This window comes from Phaenicophaeus curvirostris, chromosome 1 (assembly GCF_032191515.1).
Source record: "Phaenicophaeus curvirostris isolate KB17595 chromosome 1, BPBGC_Pcur_1.0, whole genome shotgun sequence".
Lineage (NCBI taxonomy): Eukaryota > Metazoa > Chordata > Aves > Cuculiformes > Cuculidae > Phaenicophaeus > Phaenicophaeus curvirostris.
Genome location: NC_091392.1, coordinates 114,035,316 through 114,044,457, shown reverse-complemented (window position 1 = coordinate 114,044,457; position 9,142 = coordinate 114,035,316). Strand labels below are relative to the sequence as shown.

The 9,142-nt window shown below is 40.9% G+C and overlaps 1 long non-coding RNA gene across 1 annotated transcript; it reads left to right on the top strand.

Moving 5' to 3' along the window:
- Positions 1-1,163: 1,163 nt before the first annotated feature.
- Positions 1,164-5,983, top strand: LOC138716756 (uncharacterized). Its single transcript, XR_011336720.1, has 3 exons — positions 1,164-1,251; positions 3,913-4,097; positions 5,890-5,983. It is a non-coding gene; the product is annotated as an uncharacterized lncRNA (long non-coding RNA).
- The last annotated feature ends 3,159 nt before the right edge of the window (positions 5,984-9,142 follow it).

The following is a 9,142-nucleotide window of genomic DNA, read 5'->3' as shown; positions in this document are numbered from 1 at the left end:
CCACCAAATTATTTTGCAACCTTTATTCTCCTCACACTCCATCCACGTCACATCCAGCTCTTAGAACTCCAAGACAGGTGGAGGGTCTGGAGAAGAATATTTATACTTGCTTAAGACACAGTTTCTGAAACAACTCTGGCTTTAGCAAAGAGGAAGGTTCTCCTCTTCCAACCCACAGTTCCCATGTACTTTCCAGATTCAGTCAATAAGTCCCTCTTTGGGGGTTTGAAATGGAAAAGACAACTCCAAATCTAATACACCTTTCTGCAAAGGGAAGTGGCTCCCTATAGAGGAATGTACGAAGAGAAAGAGACAAAGAAAAATAGGGGTAAAATACCTTCAGTTACATAATCCTAATATAACTTTCATCCTTACTTTATCCATGGCCCTCCAAGTTCACAATACAAATAAATAGAGGCTCTGCTGCTGAGTTTGAGGGGGTGTGGGTGAAGCAAACTGGTTACCTATGCTGGTCTGACACTGAAGGCTGAACTCTCACACTATAAAGCACACTACTTTAGGTGAAAAAAGGACTTAATGCCATATGTTAGACTGCAGGGAGCCCACATTAGCATTAGTCATGCTCAACTCTACTGTTGTTTTCATTTCTGTGACCACGACCCCAAAACTCACAGGCTCCTTGTTTCTAGAAGCCTGTAGATAATCAACTGAATTTGATGCTCCCATTCCAGCACTGCATCCTCCACCAAACAGCGAGGCATGCTCTGTTTTCTGACACCTCCCCACCCAGGACAAATTTAGACAGCTTGGGTCATGTACTGCCAGCTGGGTACTGACATAAGACTCCTCCTAAGCAAAGGATCTGCCTGCAGCATTTATATGTGGGAAGATGTGTTTCTAATTCTTGCTTTCAAGGTGTTCTTGAGCGCTGCCCTCTGGTAGTCATTTGGCTTGTCCTCCACAGCATGTCCTAGTGATCTGTGTCAGATGATATCAGAGAGTCTTGTAAGAAACCAGCTGATGCAGGCAGCAGATCAGCTCTTCACTTACTTGGTATACAGCAGGACAGCATTACTGGGTGAGCATGTTACTCACTGTGTGTGGCTTCCCAGAAGCGGGTATACTGTTTCCATTTGCGATGCATTACATCTCTGCTCTAATCAAGTGTGTGATGGTATTACCCTTTAGCACTTGTAGCCCACCAGGGATTATCACCACGAGCTTCTGCGTTGATATTTCTGAAGCGTGCAGAGGCAACTTGCTGGGATGTCAGAGAGCTGTACTGAGAGCGTAAGTCACTGCGGTGGAAAACAGGCACTTCTTGTCTTTCTTATTAAATGCGCGGATGAGAGAGAAAGAATAACAAATCTGCTTGTCGTGTTTTCCTAAGCAAGGCATATAAAGCTGATTAGTTGTGGAATGAAACAGGCAAGCTTAACCTATGTATCTGTCAGGATTTTTTAACCATCCAGGGTTTAAAAAAATTTCAGGTCCTCTGCCATGTGAGTTTATGAGTAGTATGTTTATTTAGTGCTTTTCCAAATGAAGATTTCCCCCACTCCAAGTCATTAATAAGTGGGGAAAAAAATGGGGCAATTTCATGTTGTTAAAATGTATGAGTGGGGGGCTGATTTTAAGATGTTTTATTTTCACGTAAGAGAAAGCAGCGTCTATTCCACCCTTCTGTGGACACAGCAGGCTGTTTTAACTCTTTGGTGTTGTTCCTGTTATTTGCAACTAAATAACACTAGCAGACAAAATCTTTTGATACCTTACTGATTGCTTCTAAAGATCTTCCTTGCCATGACTGCAGAAGACAACATCAAAAGATTACAATGAAGTTTAGGTCCCTTTGTGAAAGAGTCAGACTTTTCAAGGAAGGAAAGAAACAAAAAAAAAGCACACTATCCTCTGCATCAAAATGAAAATCAGGCCAGAGATCTACAGACATGTAAAGTTTCATTTTGCATATTTTTATTTTGTAATTGTCACATAATATTTACATTATTTCTGCACAAACTTCAGGGTTTGGAGCACATTTTCTTGTTCACTTCACATCATATGTTGCCAAAGGTCCATGGAGCCTTCCTGGCTTTTGGACGTGTGCAGGCAGTTCTGACTAGCAGAAACTGTTTGAAAAGAGTCAGAAAAGCGATTCACACACTCCTCCTGAATGCATATTGAACACATCTTTGCCAAGCGCTAACCCAAACAGAGCCAGCCTGTAATAAAGCCCGAGAACTTATTAATTCAGAGTGCAGAAGCAGGTGCTGTAAGTCTGCTACTTCTACAGTTTTGATTTATACTTCTCTTGTGATAGTTTTTCCTGCTCTCATTTAACTGTTAAGGTAAAATCTACCTTTCCAATACACAGTGATGAAGTGAGCTGTAATTAGCAAGGGAACTCGAGAACTGAGGGTATTTAACTCACACTCCCAAGCCACAAAAACCTGCTTACCTTTTACAGTTATTACAGAAGTCAGTGAAGGGGAATAGGGACATCTACCTCATTAAGATCCAGTGGCCTACATTTTAGCTTGAGGGAAGTGCTGATGCAGTAACCTGAACCCCATCCCATTATTTTCCTCGCTCTTTGCCAGTGCAGCCTATTCAACATAACATCTTGCTCATGCAGATTGCTCAGCTTACTGCTTTCATTCATGCAGCAATGCACCTCAGAGCTGTGGTGGCACAATGAGACATGCACAAACCCTTCTCCATTAAGAGAAGTTTCCATTTTTCCTGGCCAAATGAAATTCCACTTGCAAGTGTGGGATGTTTATTTGTGAGAGAGGACTAGAGAATAGTGTTATATACTGTATAAAATGTCAGGCAAAAGTCTTATATAAGAAGCAAGAAGAGTAAGGGTGGATTTAGATATAGGATGAAAATTGTGAAACTGGCTTTAATATTACTGTTATGCTTTCATGGGAGGGAAAGAATACGCTCACATTTTTTTATTAGAGGGAAACACAATGCAAAAGTAAGCATCTGAGAGATCACCATGCCTCTCCTCTCTACTCAGGCTATATTTCTTTTTTAAGTAATAACCAAACATCCTTCAGAAGTGAAGTCCTCAATACTTGAAGAAAATCAGTTCACAATGACATCTTGGTTCTTGAGTTGTATACATAATTATATCATTGAAATAGCAAATGTAATCAATAAGGCTGCATGTCTGTTGCAATCATTGTCTGTCAGATTGCTGTTCGGTGTAAACCTATGACTTGTTATTACTTCTCCTATATAGTAATGCAGAGCAATTGGGACCATGTCTGAAATACACACTGCAGTTTTTTTCCCTTGAGAGTTATGTCATCACTTTGCTTATGCACCACTTCCTCTATATCAATTTTGAATTTATCAGCTGACTTTCACCAGACTTGAGAGAGCAGAAGCTTCTGAGATATTAGATTCCTAACCATTTTATGAAAATAAGCAACTAGACAGAGAAAAATTTCCCTATGAATGCTTCTAAGGTAAGGCAGGCAGCAGCAGAACTGCATTTACTAAATAACACAGAGACACCACAGGGATGCTAATGGCTCCACAGGAAATAAGTTTTTTTGGGCCCACTTCTTACTAAAATACAAGTACATCCAGCTCATCTTGTTACAGGCCAAGTGTCTGCTATAATGTGAGCACTGGGACCATCCTGAGACAGGGGAATCTGACAGGTACCCAAGTCCAGGTTCACAGGAGTCCACCCAGAGCCCTGCAGGACATGCAAAACAACATGAATGCTGAACATAGGAGCAAGCTCATACGCCATTCACTCAAAAACACCTCAGCCTCCTAAGAAACAAAAGTACCACAAGTTACTACTTACGAAACTGCCCCTAGACAACACACTAAATCTCTTTGAACTTAGCCTGTTGAATTGCCCCAAAAGAGGTAAGCCTTTGAGCAGAGCACAAAAAAAATACCCAAACAAACACTTTTCTGTTTCAGATTCTTCTGGAAAGATCAAAATGCAAGCATTATCCAGCCTAAAAGGACCTAAGAGCCAATACCCTACCCACATGAGCTTTCATTCCAACTGCAAAGCAACTTGGCTATGCTTAGTTAATGAAACCACAGCTGGAAGACTGGGAACTTCAAAACTCCTGGTTTAATTGGAGCGCTTACAAGGAGGAGTAAGTAAATGGGATAACTTTTCATGCAGGCTACACTGTCTCTCTGCTCGATGTCCCTCCTCCAACCTGCTTTTCCTCACTCTCTTCTTCATTCAAATTCCCGATGAGGCAGAGCTGGGGTCTCTCCCTGCTCAGTCTTAGCAACCCAAACAAGTATGGCAACAATCTTTCCCTGCTCATAGCCTTGAAGGATGTAAGGTCTAAACCTCTAAACCTGTGAAGGATGTAAGGTCTTATCAAAGTTAGTAACATTTAAATGTCATTTCTGGTGCTAGAAACACCTGCTGCAAAACTTGATGTGTTCTGTTTGGTATCAAATTTTCAAGATTGTGCTAAATTTTGAAGAAGTGCAACATTTGTTCTTCAGTGTATATACTCATACACACATAAAATCAATGTATGTGGTATGAAGCATGTGGTCAATGTTACAAAATCATAAAGTCATTTAGGTTGGAAAACTTCTTTAAGATTATCAAGTCCAACTGTAAGCCTAACACTCCAAGTCCACCGCTAAACCATGTTGCTAAGTGCCACATCTACACGTGTTGTTCACAAAGATAACGTTATTGGAAGTATTTAACCTGCTATCACTGCGTACCTGGATAAAGGGTGCCAGAGGAAAAAGTCTTGAACCAGTTAGATCTTGCAAAAAAGACTGCTAATCTCAGGAGAAAATAAGGGAAGAAACCCACTACGTCTGTTCATCCTTCAAAATGTAACACTTCATGAATATGAGTGAGAGCTATTATTCCCTACCCCTCCTTTTGCAGGCAGTAGGTGCTGCTATAAATCCTCATGTTTGACTGATGAGGTAAAAACAGCTTATCAAACCTTCATTCCATATTGCTTCACTTTTACAGCTTTAAAAATTATGCCAATATTGTCTTTGTAGTAAAATATTTTTGTAGTTCTCCTTGGATCTATTCTAAGTTTACTTAAAGATAAAAGAGATGATAATTCATTTGTGTGAAAGAAAAGGCAGATCCTTAAATCCTTTCCTGTCGGAAAGCAAACTGAATTGTGTGCTTAGTAGTGGTAGTAGTTAAGGGGTTTTTCATATTCCTCCTTTTTCCCAAGAGGAAGACAGTGATTTGTAAAAGCCCTTATTATATAGGAGGATCCACTCACAGTGTTTGAGGACATAAATTCAATCCCAGGCTGTGACTTCTAACATTCTTGTAGAGATTCCCTTATTAGCACTATTTACTAGCACAATGCTGCTAGAATAAGCTGTTTATAAAGAACTGGCTCAACATCTCCATTTGCAATACTCAACAACCAATGAAATATTGTGATTAGTCACACAAAACTCAGAAAGATGTTAAATACTACTCAGCTAGAACATTATCCTTTCACTATCTATTAAGCCAGACAGAGAGACGGGCCTTGTAGTAAATTACAGTGTGCTCTTTCCTATGGCTTGTTTTTGGATGCCATACAATTGCCAGTCATTGAAAAGTGGAGCTTTCCTCTTTCCAAAATTGTTCTGAGCAAGAAAATCAGGTGCTGAAGGCAACAGTGCCTTTCCCATGGACTTGAGCAAGAAGTACATAAAAAAGCCGCTTCTCACTTGACACAGCTTCAATTACCTGCTGCTGCTGTGTGTCCAGCAGACCCCAGTTTGTGCAACAGTCCCTGGACATGTGCAGTGGTGTGCTGTGCCTCCTTAAGCCTGACACTTCTGTTGTGTTGGCAGTGAGGCATTTCTTATAATGGTAATAAACTTTTCTGCTCATTGCATTCAGAGTGATGTTCATTATGAAGTGACAGGATTTGTGTCTATTCTTACCAGGTGAGATGCTGCCCATGCTCACAGTGAGTAGTCTTTTTGTGGGAGAATTCACCATATGCTGCTGTTTCACTTACTTTTGAAAGTTCTTCAGCTTAGTGCACCAGCTCTGCACTGTCTTCAAATAAAAGCTTTGCAGCTGTTTGTTTTGTGTTGCAGTTGTCCTTTGGGGGAGCTCTTTCAAAAACGAAGAGGTCATGTTTTCTGCTCAGTGTTAGGGTTAAACCTTGAGCAGATTCACATAGACTTGATGGTGTTTGGGCTGAATTTTCTGTAGTGGAATAGTCCATAATGTATTTGTAACTGTTTCTAGTCACAAAACGAAGCTTACAGCTTATATGAAACAAGTTGTGCAAAGAAAACACTCAGGTTCTGTGCCACTGGCTGCTCTCCTTGTTTCCCTCCCACCATTTTCTCTTCTCCTCAGAAAGTTAAACTGGTCACAGAGTAAGGGCAAGAAAAGTACCATGAGTTTCCACCAGCTGGGAACCCAGTGTGGGTCAGCTGCTTGTAAGGCAGCTCTACTCAACTCTGTAACATCGCTGGGCATTTCTTGATGGGAACCAGAAAGTCCCAGCTTTTGCTGTGTTACCATACTAGTTTCAGTTTGCTGTTTTTATAGTGAGGTATTATTGATCAATAACAATAAATATGGTAGAAGAAGTTCTATCTGCTTCCTGTTGAACTAAAATGAGTTTTTTTGAATGGACTGCAAAAGAACATGACAACAAGCAGCATATGAAATGCAAACCAGTTCCATCTATCACAGGGCTTAAATTAAAACCTAAAACTCTGCTTTCTTGGACTGTAGGATGGGTTCCTTTGGTGATTCACACAAGTAAGACGAAAAGACTTGACTCGCAAAATATATTAGTTGCTTGCACTTATTTGAAAATTCTTGAAAATTTTTTTGAAGAAGTTGCTAAGAAAGGTACAGTGTAAAGCCAAAAGATATTAGTTAATCAGCAGGAGAAATACGCTGGTTTTGATCTTTTCTACTACACTAGCTTTATCTAAGTGAGATTAGTACTTACCACTTATTCTTTGCCATTTTGTAAGATAGTAACCCCTATTTTTCAGATTCCTACAAGTGCCTAACCGAAGCATCTCTCTGATAGGTATCCTGGAAATATTTCCTGTTGATTTTGAAGTCTGTCCTTTACATTCCTCTCTACTCAGCTTGAACCATGGCAACAAGAATACTTTTGGCTCTGTTGGTTTTCAAGATGTTTCTAGTTCAGCGTGTTATATGGAGAGAAGATCCTGAGAAAGTGGTGAAAAGAGATGTGTGAGTCATGGGGAACAACTACAAAAAGGAACTGCTGGAGAGAGAGAACATCTTTGCAGACTAGATATGTTTCACACACCTTGAGCTCTTGCTCTCTATCTCCTGTATTGCTGCACATCTCCCTTCCCCGTCTCTTTCCGTCAGAAACTTCAAACCATCCTCTTCCCTTGTGGCAAGGGCTCTGTATATCCTATCACATTCCCTGTTCATTCCCATATAGTAGATTTTATTATTCCTTATGCCAGCACTGTATGTTTCATATCCAAGTTCCATTGTCTCACCTATGAGGAGCTTTATTTTCTCTTCATCACTTCTCAATACAAGGGGCTGTGTGCCTCTATGTGTTCATCCACGACTCCTTCAGTCAAATCTGCAGATAATTGAAAAGCAAAAAAAATTTCTTAAAAAAGCTTGAATTTAAAAAGAACAAGAATAGAATTTGCTGAACGTTTTATGGAGTTTTCACTACTTATATATACAGTGAGAAGGACACTGTGAATATTTCTGCTGAATCCTGTGTTACAGATTATTATGGAAAGGATGCAGCTCCTGCAGTACTTAACTGTTTTGGAAAAAGTTATCCCCTGTCTTCTGGGATACTTCCACACAGAAAGAAGTTTTGTTTTGGTGCCACCCCCTCCCCTGTCCCACACAGCGTGAAGTAGAGAGGCCAAGTAAACTACTTACTTAATCCACCACAGTGGAGCTGTGAGTCAGCTCCAGGGAGAATCTAATCAACAACCTGCTGTTTTGCGTGAGCTTTAGGAGGAGGGGGAGATTTCAGTTTCTTCATATCTTCTCAGGAAAGTGCCTATCATCTAGGTTTGGATGCCAAGTGCATCTCAAGGAGATGGTTTACTAAGTTCTTGCTGGGAATGTCTCTTCCCTGTGCATAAGGTCTATGCACTTCAGGCATCCAGACTCCTTGGATTTATAAAATTTTCAAAATTGTACAGGAGATGTAGGAGCTCATGCCACTGCAATGTAAAAAGATAAATGCTCCTAAATATCTTCTGGTGCTCTGCAAAATGTTAACTGCTGTCCCTACTGATCATAGTGAGAGGAAGAAGGAAGAAAGATTGACTGTGAGCCACGCCTGGGCCATTTCAAGATTTTACAGCTGAAAGACAAGATCCTTCAAGCTGATATTTATCTGGACCAGGATTCCAGAGGGAGTGCAGAGCACTGTTGTGAAGTGCTTTCTTTGGCACGTCCAACTCAGGAGACAAGTGTCTTGAACCACTTATGGGTTCTGAGTTCCTTTTTGTGGTTAACTCCAGCTTGAGAATGTATTGCTTGCAAGTAGTCTAACTTGAAGGTGATAGAAACATAGTGTGCTCAGCCAAGTTCCACATCCAAATGTGAGTGGCACAATATCCTGACTAGTTTCAGATGAAATTAGGTGTTCCTGTTGTTATTTTGGTTTCCTGAAACAGAAAGAGCAATGGGTCCACATCCACCGTAGCTGCAGGAGGGCCAGTCCTTCCAACAGCTATGAAACCACAGCTCCAGCAGACCTGTCGATTTCTCCCTTTTTGCTGCACGAAATTGCTTTCCCCCAGTTATTTTCCAGAACAAACTTCTTGGTGTCTGATTTTCAACTGTCTTCAGACTGCACACAGCTAAGAAAAGCATTGCCAGGGCATGGGAAAAAGGGCAGACTAAAGCTGCTGGGATAGTGGTGTCCCATAACCTATGGGGTCTCGTTCTCCTGGTTCATGGTTTGACACAGAAACAAGCAGGAGGAGGGTGATAAAGCTCTGAAGAATTTCACAGTTAAAGGTCTGAGAAAAAATCAAAGGCACAGGAACTACTTTGCCTGAGTCTAATTATTCTGAGACCTCTGAGATGGCTTATACGGCCAGCGTGTGGTGTCAGATTGCCCAGTTCTGGAAAAGGCACCTGTTTCTCTGAGCTGGATCACTCCCACCAGCCAGCTTTCTTCTAGTGTCAGCTCAGACCTCCTAC